Source organism: Syngnathus floridae, chromosome 11 (assembly GCF_059516105.1).
Source record: "Syngnathus floridae isolate MCC-2025c chromosome 11, RoL_Sflo_1.0, whole genome shotgun sequence".
In the NCBI taxonomy this organism is placed as follows: Eukaryota; Metazoa; Chordata; class Actinopteri; order Syngnathiformes; family Syngnathidae; genus Syngnathus; species Syngnathus floridae.
The window spans coordinates 14,449,651-14,466,356 of NC_142423.1; the positions used below are offsets into that span (position 1 = coordinate 14,449,651).

Genomic DNA, 16,706 nt, shown 5'->3' on the forward strand with positions numbered 1-16,706 from the left:
ACCAACTCTCCATGAGTGTCTACTCGATCTGCATCTGTCATGGTTGCTAGGCAACAGGAAACTGGCCCACACCAAGGAGAGGCGTGGGAACAGCTCCCGACGATCATTTCGTCTTGTATCCATCCCTCATGACAAAAGCCCTGCTATGAAGTTCTTACATTGGACAATCAGAAACATTTCACCAACTGACTTATTATTACAAAGCTAACGGGGTAATGAGTCACTCTCAGCTACAGTCTTGCAGTTGGAGGCTATGTTGAGTGATGGCTGCCATTTATTTGTAACCACTGGTATTACAACTTAAGGATGCTCAGCTATACAATTCAATAGATTTGTATTTATGTTCAGAACAACTGTTGCTGTAACAAAGCGCTTCACAAAAGATTCATAGAACGTAATTGACAATGATGAAAAGTTAACTCAAGCTCATTATTTGTAATTTAAATGGTCGACGTGTCAAGCGCTGTGCTCCAAGCTTTTGCTGTAGTGTATTTTTATTGTTTTTATGGTTTTATGTACTGTTTTGGACAAAATTAGACACATTGCTTCGAAGTGGGACAGCTTTGCTTCTCAACACTCCTAAAATGAATTAGCACTGAGATCCGGGTTTCGACTGTATAATTTTGCTTTTGGAGCTGCACATTAACCGCTGAGTTTGCGGACAAGATGCTCAGCGCCCGTGAGATGTCGCCAGATTAAATGGGAGAACCACAAAGAGTGTCCATTCATTACCTTTCTAATATGCATTTGAGGTTAATACTAGGGTCCTCCGGTGACAGAATGAGCACAGGCGGCGTGTCCATTATGGACCAAGCATGAACATTTCACGGGATGGAGGGATGCACTGCATTAATAAGTGGCTGGCCGTTACTTGAAGGAGCTCTCGGCCGTGCTTTGCTATATGACCGTAAACACAGTCGTGACCAAAAAAGAGAAAAGATAGAAAAGTGGCTGCATCCGGAGGCGGTATAACAGACCAACACACAACTGAACAGTTCACAGCTCTGTGGTAAGGAAGCATCCAAGCTTAAGGGGAAGAAGTGAAGATGTGCATTGACTCGTGATATTTTAGCATTTGTCTTGAGTAGGGATGTACACGTGATCAAAGATGTTGCGTGTACCAGCGATGCTGTTGCTAAGAAACCGTACTTCACAAATCATCTTTGTGAAAAATCGACACAATCAAAAGGAATACAGTCATGTTAACATAAGAAAATGGCAAAGTACTGAACTTTTTCTACCCCCAAAGAAAAAAATAGTATCTCACGAAAAATTGTGATATATATATCACCAAAAAGTGGGACAGAAGTGGTGTCTACAGGTTCTAATTGAGCACGGGGAGGGTTGCACCATCAAGACAGACACATGGCTACCGTGTGCTATGAGTTTGAAGGTGTGTGTGAAAGTAGGCCATGCTAACAAGCAGTGTGACAGTAGACCAGGCCAGTCATCTTACAAGGTCTCACTGCAACATTTACATTCTCCTGTGAGCTCAGTTTGTCTCAAATACTCCATCCATGTATTTATTCCTGGTTATTTAGAGGCCGACTCAACCCTTCAGTTCACTGACTGTGTCCCATTTTCTATTTACATTTAATCTCAAGTGAATAGGTCAGAGCTTTTAATAGCCCCAAAGGTAAGGGAGAAATAATTGGGAGAATATGTTTTTCTTAGAAGCACGTCCCAACTTGCAATTTTAATTCAACAAAAATAAAAAATAAATGATCTTTGCAACTCCTGGTAAACCAAACCTACCAGCCAGATAATTTATGAAGCCTGTTTTTTGTTTGTTCAAAAAAAAAAAACATTCCTAACTTTTATGAGTTTGTGTAAGTAATACTTTCATTTTAAATCAGTGCTGAAGCATCTGACCTTTTAACATGGACTTATTTTACTGCTTTAGTATGTAAACCCTGCAATGTTCCACCAGCGGTGTGCATGACAAATGTGAACTAAAGTGACATCGTCTAGGATCATTTCTGGTGTTGAAAACACATGAATAATAATAAAAAATATATATTAGCCTTTTGTACCCAGGGCAACATTTTGAATTTAGCGCTGTGATGGGAGGCACACAAACTAAATATACACTACAAGCTACGACAAGTCACAACATCCTTCTCACGCTGAGCCTTGAGGGTGTTTATCATCTTGTAACATGCAAAAGATTTTATAAAGGCTGATTATACGTAAAAACAAACAAACATAGATGCCTGGTCGTACTTTAACAAACACCACTTATACGCCTTACTCGTTCAATTTTTTTTAATTTCACGATATGGTAACTTTGCTAAAGTCCAATGAGGTAGTAAATAGTGAAATAAGTTGACATTGAAAATAATTTAGTGGCATGAAACAAATATACGACTTTACTTCTCTGATCCACTGCTTTAAAATGTCTGCCAATCTGTTAAAAAAATGGAAGCTGAACTACACGTGTGTTTTTCATGTGCTGGAATAGTTCAAACCATATTTATCAAGTTCAAGTTCAAACTGGAGATGTCCAAGGCTATTTTAAGGTTTTCTTTTCTTTTTTTTTAAAAAAAGAGAGGGGCTGAAATCTTGACCTTCCTTTCTAAACTTTTCAGCCAATTACAAAAAAAAACCCCTCCATCTGCAGCAGGCCTTTGGATTTGAAAATCCCCCCAAAAATGTATTCTTTGTCAAAACCATTCACAAACACGCTATTTCTTTCTTCGTCTTTTCTGTTGCTTTGTAGAGGTTAAAAAAATAAAACGTGTATCTCTTGAACAAGTCTGTAGGTGTTTACTCAACTCTGCACATCCTTGGCACAATGGAGAGTGCTTGAAGGTGACGCTAGGATGAGTGACAAAGAGCAAGGGAGGCGTGCTGTCGAGGTAGCGCATTCAGAGCTTTCATCAGATGGGTGCACCATCTGTAAATGCAGGTGGGTGACCACAATGAGTAATAGCGTCCCTTCCGCAAATATTATCGTCACGCAGGCCTTGATAAAGACACACAACTGAGGTAATGAGCAGAGAGGACAGTGTGGGCCTGACTTGTCTGGGATATTTCATTTGGAAAGCTTAAGTAAAGGTGAACGCAAACACTATGCATCCATTTGTGGTGGTGCTCGGGGCTCTATTTTTGGAGACCGCACACGTGCCATCATTTTTACTGCAAATTCAGGTTATCGTGTGTGGGAATTTGGCAAACTGCAATTCACTATGCTAGGAGTTCGAGCGAACCAAGGGTGCTTCCTTTCGCACAGAGTTTTTATAAACTTACTTTGCACACTTTAATCTTCTGCATAGACTCAAGTGAGTTGATTTCTGGTTTCCCAATGTCAAAGACTCTCCTGCACTAAATCCAAAGGCGATGAGGGCAGCTTGGAAACAAGACAAGTGTCAAATGCTATACAAACTGAACATTGGGCCAACTCCAAATTGTTTCAAACAAAACGGAATACATTCCCAACATAAGAGTAATGTGCTGACAACCCAAGTGGGGAAGCTTGGCTTTCTGAGACCAAGTGCAACTTTCCAAAACTGTTGATTGAACGGCTGCATTCATTCAGCCAAGAAGGTAGCGGCAAGAATATATGTGTTTTGGATCCAACTTTATTTTAATACAGAAAATTGTCTATTTGATTCAGAGATGGATGTTGTTACTTCTGGCACACTGTAGGATATGATAATTCTACCTTCACGAGTGATCCAATTTCTTTTTGGGAAGGCAGGGACATTGGAATCGTATGATATATGATAAATGCAGTCATAAGTCTGCGGTAATATTTTCAGCGGCACATAAATACTTCTTTAGCCTGATGCACTTCCAAGGTTGGGGATTGCAGGGAGAGGTATATTGAATAAAAAACAAACAAACATGATCATTTAGGAAGGATGCATTTTTCAGATCACTGCTCACCTTAGATTGTCCCAAACAAAAAGTAACACGCTTCTGTGCCAAACTTACTGGAACCAAAATGCTTGTTGAAAATAAACATTATAGCTACATAAATACCATCGTGGTCATATTTAGTATGTAATACCGATGATTCTCTGGCCACCAATTACTGACCCATAGTTTACTGCTTGTTTGTAGGCGTGGGTACAATTGGATACTTTGGGAAATGAATAGAATGTGTAGCAAATTAAATATTAATGCTTTGTGGAAATGGCTAAGAATGGATGTCTTGCCTATGCACACCTTCTCCCTTTATCTTTTTTCCTGTGGCGAAGGAGCTTTTAAAGAGGAAATGAGACGGCGCGTGAGTCATTGAACCACGTCGCCGCGCATCTGCACGAGCGCTCCACTCAAACATCGCTCACATGACTCAACTGTTGGATGAGTAGCACAGGTCAAGTAAGAAAAGGCCATCTAATTTCTCAGTCAGATTCCCAATTGCCCTTTTCTCCACCCGAGATGGGGAAGTGTCTACCTGCCTTATTATTCTCCGGCTTATCAGCGTGCTCATCAGCAACAACCAGACAGATGGCATTTAGCGCAAAAAGCCAAGAAGGACAAAGCCCTTCAGATATTTGACAACAGGGCTTCATCAAAGGTGGACCGTTTCAAAGCTCATCAAATGGCCAACCGTTCAAATGGTCGACGACACTATTTTCAAACTTTGCTAGACTTCATTTACATCAAGCATATTTTCCTAATTTAAAACTTCTGCAGCCACAGTGCTTTTTAGTGGGCGGCACATTTGTCCCCAAATCTTGGGTCTGAAATAGCCACAAGCTTTGGTGCTCGTCCACAGCTCATTAAGGAAAAAGAGCAAAACAGCCAAAGCAAGCCCGAAGAACAAACTCGGCCTGCAAAACCTGATATAACATAGAATGTGGCCAAACAGCTGACTGAGCAGCATCTTCAAAGAGTTGAAAGAAGCTCATGCGACAAACTATTCAAATGACTGTCAAATACAAGTCGAACAAGTGTGATTTTTTTTTTTCCTGACGAGCAAACTTTGATGAGATCAATAATCAATCGTATTGTCTGTCGATCAGCCAAGACCAGCACGAAGCAATCGGCAAGGAAGCTGCTGAGATAAACTTCAAGATAATTCTATTAAAGGTATAAACGATCCGCCCTTCTAAATGGGCTCCATTGCAAAACCTTTAGCGATGATGCCATACGAGTTAAATGAATCTATCCGGCACAGCGGGAGTGCCACAACACCTCTCAGCTTCCAGCTAATGTTAGCATATGCCAAAACGTGAACCCGAGTGTGGGTAAAGTGCAGCCTCCCGGAACGAACACGACTTTCAAGTATTCTTCCTGTTGAAATAAAAACGCCCCTAACCTCTGGCACTGTCGGAGAAACATTTGCCTCCCACTGGGCGGCTGAAATAAATTTAAGCCTTTTTCCACAGATCATCTGGACAAATTGTTTTGCATAGTGATAACCGGGGGGTACTTTCAAGGAAGCAGAAAGGGATTTCAGTCTCTTGGGGTGTTTTGGTTTTCCCCAAGGCTTGTAAGAGACAAACATTTCATTACAGAAATGTTTTTAACGCGAATACATCCTGACGAGGGAACCTCATCCATCAGGAAAGCTGCACTGAGGTCCATTATTACAGCAGAGTTATCGCTCCTGTCCCTGGCAACACTGCACTACTCAAATGGCTCCTATAAGGAAGAGTTATGATGGCTGAGGCAGAGAGATTAATAACGCCACGGCGTCGTCTGATGAATTACGGCCCGGATGCCGCGTGTTTGTTTGCCGCGTTTTTGGACCAGCTTTGCCGTAAGCCGACGCACGGGGCATAATGTGGAGGTGGCAAGGTTGTCATCCTTAGCGAGGATGGAAAGTGGGAGTGGTGAAACAAAAGTCGTGTTTTGATTCGAAATCATCATCAACCTTTGATGCAATTCGAGAAACACGCTCTCATCTCTTGAATGATGCAATCCAATGTTGGCCTTTTGTACAAAGTACTATAGTGTGCCTTTAATTATGAAATGGAGGACTTTATACTACGTCCATAAATCAACATGTGCCAAGGCATCATGGGATGTGATGCGAGTACATTTCATAATGTAATCAATACTTCAGGGTCGCAGCAACTACGCCAATACAGCGGGGCTTGAAAAAGGGCGTTGTCGTCTGGCCTCTCTGAATTCAAAGGGTTGGTGTTGGAGGTTCCACCTGCCTGCAGCACCTCAAATATCTTGAGGTATTAATCTGTCTCTCTGATGAAAGCGTGACACATAGCACACAGGTTACACAGTGCCATCTAGTGGGTTGTAAGACACCAAAAAAGGTCTTCAATGCAGAAACCAAGTCAGTAAGGAATGACGTCTCCATTGGAGAAAAGAGAAAATGATGATTCTGAGGTCAATTCAAATACGCTACATTTAAAAAAAAAAGTGCAGTATTTTTCAGACTATAAGCTGATACTTTTGTACAAGCTTTGAACCCTGCACTTTAAAGTCCAATGCGGCTTATCTATAGATTTTTTTATGCTATTGTATGATTTGTGCCTATTCTCTTATAGAAGTAAATTAAACATTCAAACTCCTTCAGCTTATAGTGCAATGTGGCTTTTACATATGAACAAAACTGCATTTTCCCTTAAATGATCTATAATTTATTGTGATGATATCAATAGAACAATACCATTGTGATTTCCAAACATTAAATTTCTTCTTAAAGTCTATGTTTACATAAAGGGAAAAGGGCTGCCTTCAATCACTTGAGGTCTTTATATAAGTTGCGGACTTTTCATATCACCAACATTCTGTGTGTATTCTTGTAAGTCTTGTCGTCAATTTGTCTGGGCAGACATCTGAGCCTCTGCTTGTACTGGGTATCCGTTTCGAGACTATTTTAAGGCCTGCAAGCATGCGTGCCCGCGCATGCACACGCACGGGCATTCTCACGTTCACAGCACTCATTTCTAGTGCTGATAGATGTGCTGTATGTCTCCCGGTTCACTTGACCATATTTGCAGCCGATGAAAGCAATTGGAGATGAGCTTGACTGACTTTCAGAAAATAAGCCAAGGATAAAGAGAGTGTCGCCAGACTTTCTAACACTTCTGCAGCTCCACTTCCCCGCACTTGAAGTGTAAAAGGTGACGGATGACACCACCTTTTTCTTAAAAAAGACGCTCGCAGCTCGTCCTGACTTGTCAGTGTCCGCTAACACCCCCATCCGCATCCCACAAATGTGTGATTAAGTCCAATTTGCAGCATCTAACAAAAAACATTACAGGAATCAGTTCAAGCAATTAAACTATGGAACTGTAAAGAGAAATTAGTCATGAAACTAAACTTGAACTCGCTTAACAACTAAAATAACCAGTGACATTATCAATTGATTGACTTTGACTCGATTTTCGTTGACGACAAAAACATTTTTCTTGCTAAATGGATTTGTTTTTATTTTAGATGATTGTTTGCAGGCAGGGAGACGTGAGTGTCCATGTATCCCTAAAGGATTTGTTGGATGCAAAGTAGAACCGCTGTCACAGCATCTTAAGACAAAATGGAGGTTGCCGGCGCCTGAATACGCCGCTGGCTCAAATGTCAAAAGGCCACTCTGTTGACTGTAGCGGAGGAGTCAGGTTGAAGTGGGTCAGACGCTTTGGACCGCCGCACCATCTATCATCGCGCAGGCAGGCAGGCGGGGACACAAAACAAACTGATGAGCGGGCAGACATTTTTCCGTTGATTGTCAGCGTGGTGCCAGAAGATTTCCCCCTCGCTGAGCGATTGTCTGAGGCTGGAAGGTCGGCGGCAAAAGTAAATAAGCTTATAATGATGACAGAAAGCGCGGCAATTAGTGCCTCCGAGGACCGAGTCAATGAGAAAGATCAACAATGTTGTTGTGTCAACACAAAGCTGTGAGGTCTTTATACATTAACAGGGGGGCTTTATTCCTACGTCAACATCTACAAAGGACATGTGCTACCCTCTAATTAAAAACGGTTACTTAGGGGTAATAATAGCGGAACTATTGTGAGAGTCAAAGCTGTCGAATCCAGTTGGCTTTGCTGCTTTTTATTGCTCATTGTTTAACGTTTGAGAAATGTGGCAAAAGACAGAGTGCCAAGTCCCTTCTTGATGTGGCTCATTTTTAGCATGGGCAACTGGACAAATTAGAAATAATGTGGGGCAACACGATGATCGCATCTGCCTCACCAGTGTTGAGGTTCTAGGTTCGAATCTCAGCTCTAGCCTTTCTCTGTGCGTTTGCCTTCTTTTCATATCCTCGGGTAAATTACGTAACAATAGATGTGAATGGTTCATGTGTGTTGTGTGTGCACGTGCAGCACTTGAAGCGTCCCGCAAATTGAGGCAGTGTGCCGCAAAATCAATGAATCAAACGGCGACCATGAAAAATAGTGATGTGAATTGGGAGCCGTTTTCACGTTGACTTGAAAGAGCCTGCATGTGATTGACAGAGCCTAATTGTCAATTAGTCACTGACTGACTGAACGGGCCAAGTCACGGCAATAAACGATCACAAAGTAGAAGCGCTATAGGACCAAAATGAGGAACAGCAGAAAAAAGACACTTTATCCGGGCCAATGGATCAGCTGCTCAGAGCAGGGGTACTTTTCATTTTCCTCATTGCCGTTCCTAACCATATAAAAGTTAACTTTAATAACATATTTTTTTAAATAGAATTACATCACAGCAGAGATTTAAAAAATGTGGATATACACTAAAGTGGTTTGACGCCTCACTGATATCATGTTGATCAGTGCTGCAAACAAGCAGCAACTCGTCAGTACATGGAAATAATTAACTAAAAATAAGACTGGTAGCACTTATCAAATCATCAAGCCTAACCATAAATATAAAATGCACAACCATGCCAAAAGGCACCCGCCAACGCTAGCCTAAAAACATTTTGTCAGCCATCAGCGAATTCACTTAACACCCTCCTGGAGCAGAGAAGAGGCAAATAATACACTGGAGCATCTGCTTAAGTAAGCAAATGAGGACGAGCAGTGAAAGTGAACGTTGGACATAATGATGGCAACACCAAAACGTCTCGCTTGTGTTTCACTCGGGCCTTCATCCCACAGACACACGCCAGCAAGCTCCTCTCCCTCGTTACCAAACCCCGACCGACCGACCGACCGACTCGCTGGCAAAACTATACTCAGACACCTTCACTGTCTCATAGCGTTCATTTTGAGCTCTCCTAAAAATAAAAACATGCAAGACCAAACACTTGCTAATAATTTGAAGCTGTCTAAAAAATGGTCCAGCCTGATATGCTAACGTCGTGTTTAAGGACAATCCAACATTCACAAATCTAGGCACAGTTTTCCTGAAATTGCAAATTCTATCAACTTTAGGGCAAGAACGAGAGGAGAGTAAAAAAATCAACTTTAATAGTTAACTTTGCGCAATCCCAAGTAAAGCGCCAAGTAAAGCGCCTCAACTGGCACAGGCAACAGGTGGCATATTTACGATCTTCCCCCGAGCTTTGCGTGTCAGCTCCAGCCACCGTTTTATGACTGCGGTTAAAGAGGGGCGGCGGAGAAACCAAAGGCAACTTGAGTTAAATGTCAACACACTGAACAGTGGCGGAGAAAGTAGACAAAGACAGTAAAAATCCACGGAAAAAATAAGAAGCAGATTGCCTTGATGAGTTTAACATAAACCTTGTCTGTGTAAGAGTGCCAGATAACGACTTGGGATGTTCCTCTGCTCAAAATAGCGACATTACTGCCCATCCTTCTGAAGCACATGATTAAGAGTGAATTCCACTGAGGCCGCACAAAACATCGACCCCGTGCTCCTCACGAAGCTCGAAGGACCTTGGATCTGAGACCCCGCCAATAGTCCAAAGTGATGCTCGGGCCTGGCAATCTTTGCGAGCGCCCTGTGAAATTAGCGCTCAGACCCCGCCAGTAAACGTTCCACGGAGAGCGTGTCAAATTCACAGCTGCATAAAATCTGCAAATGTAACATCATTCTCGTGTTTCAGCAACTTCCATTCCCTGACTATAACGGATGGCACGGAAATATACATGTTTGCCAAAGAAAGGACACACGTAAAACGGGGTCAGTTTTTATTGCCTCTGACTCATGAAGTGCAATAAGTAGTCAACATTACACGCCGATCTCACCGACGCCGTAGACAAAAGTCTCACCAAAGTTGTCACCAAGCTTGACCTAACGCTAGGCAATGTAAAGTGACACAATTGTATATTTACAAAATTCACCACTACCATTTCCCAGAAATATGAAAATAGATTTATCTCTCACAGGCGTCAAGTTTTCCATCAAATGATGCATCTTAACACCAGAATCTTTCCCATGCAGATTACAAAAGCGGCAGACAAAGCATTTTTGAATCAGCTCCATTCCGTGTGGAACGTGTGCTTCCATGTGGATCGCACATATAGTGTACAGGAGCCAGTGGGAGATATCCTACTTTAATATCATATCACAGAGGAAGTCAGCCTTATCAGCAGGGCCCAGCGATGCCACATAGAACATGCTGCTTCCATCTGGACTCATGTGAGGCCCACGAATACAATCCGCTCATGTGAGACTCCATGATGTGACCCCCTGAGAAATGTAACCAAGCCAGCGCATCAAATACTTCATCTTTTTGTAGCGCTTGCAGGACATGTTTAAAGATGTCATTTGTAGATTGATGCTTTCATTTTAATATGATTAAAAAGGAATGTGACGATATGCATTGCTTGTAAAACAATCATTCAAGCATATTTCATGAAAAATGCTGATATGCTTGTTGTTTGTCAGCCAAGATATTTCTTCTTTCCTTTATCATTTTAAAAAATGCAATACAACTTTAATCACAATTTTTGCAGTTGTTTGTTGAGCAAAATTGGAAGCAAATGGGACTCTCCTCTAAGACACGCAGTTTATGCAACTTTTATGTTACTTATAATGCATGAGCCTCAGCGTTATCTATCCACTGTGGATAAAAAAAATCTCACACTAGCACTATGCAATCTAAATAAAAATAGTGATCCCACTTGAGACAAAGAGACATTTATCACCCTGGCAAAATGGGTCTTAAGTGTACCAATTAAACAGCATTGTTATCTATTTATGAATGTTCTCAACCGGTACAAGAGTGAGGAGGGAAAATATGCAGCATTAAAAAAAAAAAAAAAAAAGTAGACAGCGCAAAATAAAGTGATGGGAATGAAGGCAAGAACGAACTAGAGGGGGTGGAGTGTCGAGTATGAGGTCAGTAGGTCAAACAATTCCAGCTAAACACTTTGGCAGGGGAAAAACAAATCTGCAAAGGTGATGTAAGCATATACGAACATATGTACTGCGCATACAGTGTGAAGAAGACATCCATCAGTGGTGTTGACATGGACCTGGCAAGTTGTGATGAAGATGGATGACTGTCAGCCAGTTGAACTTATCAGTGTAACAGGAAACTTTGAGATGGGATCATTTCTTACAAATTACTGTAGAAAAATGATGTCGATGAACACACTGATAGTTGCAACTCAATTTTAGAAATGAAAAGCAACCTTTCAGTAATTGAATACAATACAATTAAAATACAATAAATACTGCCCTCAATGTTAAATTAAATTTGTTCTGTTTTTTGTCATATTTTATTCCTGAATACTTCTGCATTCAAGTCCAAACCATCACTGTTGATTGAAGATCATGAATATGAGCTTGTTTTTATACTGCCCTCCGGCGACGCAATCTCATGCAGCCGCTGAGCTGATGGCGTAACGGGTCTTTGAAAGCGGCCAACCATGCCCCACGTGCCTGAGGGGTCATCTTTCTATGCGAGCTAGCCAGATAAGCAGCTGGTGAAAATGTATGTATGCTTAAGCATTAAGAGTTTATGTTTTCATGGTATCAGATAGACTAAGTTCTTAAAATTCTTCAGACATTAAAATGTCAAACAAAATTCGCATATTTCTCAAATGCAGTGCTTGTTAATTCAATAGCCAGCTATGATGTGCTCAAATGTGACAGATTAATCTTTTTTCTTCCTGCTTGAATAAAGCAACTGTTGTTTTGCCACTAAAAGCCTTTTAAGCACTTTCTGTAAGTTCTAACGTGTAGTTAGGCATGCAACAATCTTAAAAAAATACAAATAAAATTGCTCATTGTTCTGTATTTTTATTTCTTAAACTTGAGTCTCTCCCAAGTGCAGATGAGATCCTAACCCAAGTGTTAATTTTCAGCACGTACTAAAAGAGGAGGGTCCTTCTAAAATTAAAACAGTTAAACAGTCACATGGTCCATATTGGGCCCACATTGTAACTTTCTTGATTCTGGATGATTCTTTAATAGACTCATCTTCTTATGTGCATTTGTGACTCTTTTTGTCGCTAATAGCAAGAGCCGTTACTCTCAGACATAATTGAGATGTTCATAGCATTAAACGTCAACAGCTGCAGTGCGGTGTATAATACAGACCTCTGCGGACAATGCATGCCTGGCAAAGCTCATCATATGCTGGGTCCTAAAAATAGTACACGTCAACTCCCGAGATCTAACTGGATTAACAGTTGGCAATCAAAGCAAAAGCCTCGAACCTTTATTTTAAGAACAATAGCTGTGGCACCATTGTGGGCTATTCTTGTTTGCTTGGAAATAATGTGAACACTGCTTCCTTGGTAAAAGTATCATTTATCATTTTGTGGCCACTGTCACTTGCATTCATTCCAATTAGGGTTGGCAGGGCATGCCCCAGATATGCTGCAGAATGATCTCGATAAGGCTTGAAACTATGGTGCTTTGGGTCAAATTGGCACTTGCACACGTAACTCGGGAAAACTGCGTCAACATTCGAAAAATACTCATATACTGGATAGGATTTACAATATTTACTTTGGAGAGTTTGATTGATCAATATAAAATCTGTTGATGTGCGTGTCTTAACAGGACATTGAAAATTTGGATCAACCCCTACAAGGGGATTCTCCCAAAGCAGCCAGAATAAGAGCCAAGGATCCTCGACACTTTTGACCCTTTTCCATCTAATGTGGCAAAATATGCATTCAAATCATTTCAAGGCTTAAGATAGAAACAAGGGCCCATTTATTGAAGTGAAGTTAAAATCATGAACTGGCCTCACATTTTTGTCTCCTAAAACAACACAGCACAAATGTTTTAGTATCAAAGTATCAAAACAGGACATTCCAAAAAGATTTGAACTGTTTCTAGTAAGAAAGCTCTCCAGCTTCAGTCATGGAATGGTCATTAAGGACAAACAACTCAAAATGAGGTATTTAACCTGCTCTTTGCCCCACCCTTCTGCAGATACCCCCTCCCTGCCCCATCTACCCAACCACCATCAACGTGTCCTGGAGTAAAGACAAAAAAGTCTGAAGAGCTTGTGGCAGTGGTCAGGACGAGAAGCATCAAGCACAGACCTGCACACCTCCAAGGGGAGGGGGGGAATCTATACACTGAAAACAGCAGCCCGGACTAGAAGCAGGTAGGTGGCCTTTCATGTGAAGATGAGGAAAATGCACAGAAGCTTGTTATTTCTGGAATACAAATAGGCACTCTCAACAGCTTGCATTGTAAAGCACTCAGGTGATGAATATGAGCCAGCACTTGAGCTTAAAAGACCAATAAAGTTACTGGAAGTATTTACGTGGCGTTTTATGTGATACCACGACGTTGGGATCATTTAGACGTACACCCAAGGCAGGGTTTGGCATATAGATTTGACGTGGAATCAATTTAATAATGCGTAAAGCCTGTCTCACTTTGAATGTCACGCTTTCTAAACTGGTAAGTTGCTTCCAGGCAATGGAGAGCGTGAGAGTCAGGAGCTGCGAGGGTGTGACAGTCTGATGAACTTTAGACGGTGGTATCAAATTGATTCATTGGCCTTCAGAGGGGAGGGTTGGACATGGGATAAACAAGATATTGTTCCTCACACTAAAAACAAACAAGCAGCTGATACTATTCACACCAGTGAGGCTGCAAACATGAAGCACGTTGTATTCCAATGGCAGCTCTGAAGTCTAACATCCCACTGAAAGCAAAGCCAGGAGTTCACAGCCACAAATAACAACCTGTCGTTTTCCGCTGCCTTCGACCCGCTCCGCACGGATCACTTTGTCAGCCTGCCGCAATTAACCAAATGTAGAAATCCACAGGGATGTTCAAATATGCCCATTAGTGATCATTTGTCACCACGAGGTCTTGTCAACAGGCCAAGTTCTGCAGAGCCAAGGAATGCAGTGCAGGGCATTTGAGAAGGTGCAGATGCTGTGTCGAGCATTAACAGTCACCAGGTCCAGTCACCAGGTGGCTGGACCACCAACACTTGTCACGTAGCGAGGGCCAAAGACATTAGATATGATTACATTTAGGCGGGGTAGCGTTTCCACAAATGTCATAAAAAAGCTATTCCGATCTGCAGGGAATTTTAGTTTCTCAAATGCGATTGGGTCGTTTTTAATAACTTCTTTGTTAAACATCAACTCAAAACAAGAATACGTCAAGCATGATAGTCATGCATGAAAGTGGGCAGCTATAGGAAAAGTTCAAAAACCGCAACAAAAGGATTGGCCTCAAATTGTCATGAATCTAAAATGAATGACCGTCCCGGCTCACCTATTTTCTGATTTTGGTCATGAGATGTTCGCAGTCATTTTTAGTAAACAGCAAGTGGGAGCACGAAGCAAAATGGCACCTATGCATTATTCTGAAGCCCAAGAAATTGGGTTAATCCTTTCAATAGCTACACATGCTGATGTTTGGAATTGGCTGACTTTTAATGTATATTTTTTGGTGAACATTTTGGGAGCATGTTGGCTTTTAAGGGTATAAATTGGCTCTTTGGAATCAAAGCTAAAGAGGCTGGCAAATATTTTTGTCTGTAATGCATTCTTCATTTAAAGAAATATGAGGTTTCTAAAAAGATGAGAGGCTCAGCCAAACACTTGGATGTAAAAAGGGGGAGTGCATTTAATGAAAAGAGGCCCACTGCCAGGACTCATCTTTCTTCCAGCATGTTTTGTATTCAATGAATGTGTTTTTCCAACAAGAACCACTATTGCTGCTAAAGGCCAACATTATACTGCACGTCTGCACATTTATCCAACTGGAAATAAAACACTCGCAAAAGGCGAGCCGTGTTCCCCCGAAATGCATTGCAGGAGATTTATTTGATGCATTTGTATTACGTAATGATGCACTTGTCAACACAACTATTTGCCTTTAGAAAAATCACGTCTCTCGGAATTAATGGCAAATCCTACTGGATTTTGCTTTTTCAATGACTGCATTGCATATCAATACCAGGTTGTAGTAGAAGAAACAATTTAATACCATGCAATTTGCAGTATACAAAATGAAAATCACGACATTTGGACAAATTGCAACTCATGTGTCACAACTCCCTTAGCATAGGTTAGTGTGATAGATCACTGTGCACAAATGTGGGTTATGTAGGGAGGGCAATCTGAGTGCGACCTTAAACTAGAAGGGCACCAACTTGTGAGTTTTAAAAGTTCGTTAGTCACACAGAATTTAAGGCTTAAACAATTCATGTCAAGTTCCACATCCATTCACTGACTCAAGTTGTTTTGCCAAACCTATACATAGCTGCAACTACACTTGAGTATCATTGTCCACTGGGAGGGTTAGGGTCAAATGCTTTCACGAACGCTAAGGAACAGTCACGACATGAAATGACGCACGATGTGCTTCGTAATGTTCCTTTGCACCTGTGGATCTCGTATGAATACTTAGATGTTGTACGCACATCATGATCAGTGGTCAAATTTAAGCTAGGTCTCAAGTGCACTGACATTACGAGGCTTTAACAGTGTCCGTGTTACGACGCTAAGCCTGGAAGCTCTTCACCTTGTTTATTTAAGGCCTCAAGTGCCTGACTGAATTAACACATTCCCAACAGGGGGGAATTCCCATGGGGAGGCGCTCATCTCAAATTGAAATCGTAATTATGTGACTGCCCCTGTCTGGCTGCACAGAGTAAGAGCAAGCTTGGAGGGAAATTGGCTGCAAGAGTCTGCCCTCATTTCTACTTTGCAAAAATTGAAGGCTAAATAGTATGATTGTTCTTTGTCTGTCAAGCCATTTCATCGCATCGTAAGTTTAGAATAGATTTAAAATAAGAAATGCCACAGCTGTAAACGCAACTCAACTCGGGACAATTTTAAAAAAAAACCTTGCCAAGTCAACTTTCACAAGTAATTCTGTTTCATTACAGTATTTCTTTTGTTGTGTTTTTAAGGTAAATTTTTATAGTGTATGAATCGTATAGCAAATGGAGAAAAAACATGTTCATGTTGACAGTACCTTATGACATGCTGACGATTTCCCTCTGTGTTTTGGTGACAGAAACTTTGGAAATCTCCAAACGGCAAGATGAAAAAGTCAAAGGTGACGGATCAAGCTGCTGATAGGCAGAAGGGTAAGTGCAGTAATAGGGACACCCTCTTCTGGGCAGGATCAGTCACAGTTGTTTGTGTATGTTGCCGTCCAAGTTTCCAACAGTGTTCATCTAAGGGAAAAATAGGGAAGAAAAAAAAAATCAATCATCTTTTTTTTTGGTACAGTTTTTCCACCATAATCTTCTTTGGCCCCTGAAATGAAGAATAACCCCCAAGAAAAGTCTTTTTTGCAGTTTTGGAACAAATATCCTAAAAAAATGAATAAATAAAAAGGTGCAGCACTGTGCTTCGATTTTTTTTTTTCTTTTTTCAAGCCGACCCACAAATAACCAATCCCCGGGAAATGCGAGTTGTGTGACTCTCCTGACAATGCAAGAAATTTGTCAG

The 16,706-nt window shown here is 41.2% G+C and overlaps 1 long non-coding RNA gene across 1 annotated transcript in view; it reads right to left on the reverse strand.

Annotated features, from left to right (window-relative positions):
• LOC148391329 (uncharacterized) overlaps positions 1-16,706 on the reverse strand; it is a 131,975-nt gene that overhangs the window by 90,177 nt on the left and 25,092 nt on the right. The window contains exon 2 of the long non-coding RNA XR_015861233.1: positions 16,225-16,429. This is a non-coding gene — a long non-coding RNA (uncharacterized LOC148391329). The remainder of the gene's footprint in view (positions 1-16,224; positions 16,430-16,706) is intronic.